This window comes from Palaemon carinicauda, chromosome 7, assembly GCF_036898095.1.
Source record: "Palaemon carinicauda isolate YSFRI2023 chromosome 7, ASM3689809v2, whole genome shotgun sequence".
Lineage (NCBI taxonomy): Eukaryota > Metazoa > Arthropoda > Malacostraca > Decapoda > Palaemonidae > Palaemon > Palaemon carinicauda.
Window position 1 is genome coordinate 106,544,686 of NC_090731.1, and position 2,547 is coordinate 106,547,232.

Below are 2,547 nucleotides of genomic sequence, written 5' to 3' on the forward strand. Positions count from 1 at the left end.
CTTATGTAATACTCCTTTTAGTTAATTTTCACCATGGCTACTTGAAGTCCGATTATTTCAGTCATCATGGAAAAAATGACCTTGATTTATTCAGCAGAATGATCGTGTTGTGTGTGCTCACTGCTGCAAAAATGTTTTGTGTTGCATATCGAGGGTTAAACCACATTTTGAAACCAAAGACGAACAGGCTTTCAAGAATATTGCTGACAAATATGAGGTGATTAAGAATGCAGTAACCGCTATGAGAAAAAAAAAGTCAATGTGTAAAACAAAAACTTGAATGCTAGCAAAAAACAATGGAACTGAAGTCAATTAAACTTAGCTTTGTGTATTGCTAAACATGATAAGACTTTTACTAATGCAGATTTTTTAAAAGCAGCTTTCCTAGAGTGCTCTCATGTTTTATTGATATCATACCAAACAAACAAGTTATCATCTCATGGATAAAAGACATTTCTGTCTCAGCTCGAACCGTGGAGAGACTTATTTCTGAAATGGCCGATAATGTAAATCAGCAGCAATTAGTTGATTTAAGAAGTACACTTGTGTTTAGTGTGCCCTGGAGGAAACAGTGGATATCAATGGCACTTCCTGCTTGTCTGTTTTTTCCAGGTATAGTGACACAGAGGTACACGATGATCTGCGTTGTCTTAAACCTATTTATGACAATACCAAGGGATAAGAAACACTGAAGGCATTCACTGACCATTTTGAGAACAGAGAGGAAGACATAGGAAGGATTGTTTGCCATTCCAACAGATGGTGCTCCTCTTATGGTAGGAAAAGGTAAAGGCTTTACAATGGTTGAGGATAAAATTGGGCAATCATTCTGAAATTGCACTGCAAAGTTAATCAATAAAATTATTTTCACACATGAAGCATATCCTCAGCCCCCATCGCAGCAGGCTTTCAACGGATCACTCTGAGGGTAGTGTAAAATTCAAGATGTCAAAATATTCTCTGGAAATTTCAACTTTGGCCTTTGGGAAACAAGAGCAAGGATCTCATTGATATGGTGAGGTATAACCTTGAAATATAAGATATTATGGTTACAAAGAATACTAAATGCCACAAGATTATTACATTTATGCTATGCATGTCCAGGTAAATACATTATAATTAAAAGGGTTACTACATAATGAACAATTAAAATTTCAATTTTCCTTTAGTGCTAAAAAATAACAACTGGCACAGAAAGTATTAAAAAGGATGGTATTAATTATCAGGTGGCGCATTGTCTTCAAAAGTTGCTGACCCCTTGGTTAGACAATTCAGTGTATGTGTAGGCAAAAGAAAAAAGAGTTGTAACCAGTTATTTCAAGCTCCAACTATGTTTGGTTAATATTAGTAAAGGCTGACAAACTTAGTACAGATATATCTTCCCAAAATGATTTGATCTGAAAGGTACTATCTGGTTAGTCAAAGGACCCAATAACTATATAGCAGTAGTATCTCAACGGGTGACTGGTTTACTGGCCAACCTATTACTAGTAAAGCTCTGCTTATCATGGCGATGAAGAAACACTACCACCACGTCAAGGTATCACCACTTACGGATCGTATATACAAATAAATAAATATATATATATATATATATATATATATATATATATATATATATATATATATATATATATATATATATATATATATATATATATATACATGTGTGTGTGTATATATATATATATATATATATATATATATATATATATATATATATATATATATATATATATATATATATATATATATATATATATATATATATATATGTGTGTGTGTGTGTGTGTGTATGTGTGTGTGTGTGTAAAGAAGAGTTAGGTATGGTGGGTAAAACACATTTTATAGACGGAATGATAGATAATAGTAGGCCTATGATTGGTGGACGAATTGAAATGAATTAATTGGATTATGAGAAGTTGAGAGAAGAGGCAAGATATAGACCAGTATAGGTAAAAACGGAGTTTGCAAAAACTACTGTACTTACTTTTACTTTGATGGCTGCTTTTCCGGTCCCATACAGTAGGGGAACCCCACTCTCTACAAGACACCCACTTGTTCATTCAGAGTATTTAACGTTTCATATCACGTATTGCTCATTATTGCTCATTTACTGTTGAATCATCACTGTCATACGTGTCATGGAATAAGAAAGTCTTCAGTTTCCTCTTAAAAGCCTTAATGTCTTTAAACATTCAGATATCTCGTGGGAGATTATTGTATAGTCTCGGGGCCGCATATTTAAAAGCTCTGGAGCCTACAGTAGACATATATCTAGGTTCCAATAGTTTGAAGCCATCTGTAACTATTCTCGTTTCGACATTATTTGTTGTCTGCGTAATAGGTAGCAATTCTCTTAAGTATTTTGAAGAATCGGTTCGGATAACTTGGTAGTGTTATTGTACATATTTTAAATTCAATTCTCGCTTTAATCAGCAGCCTGTGTAAATCAATTAGTACAGGGGTGATCCTTTCTCTAGGAGAGACACCTTTTATCAGTGTTCTTCCTCTGTATATTATGTTTTGTAATTTCTGAAGTTTCAC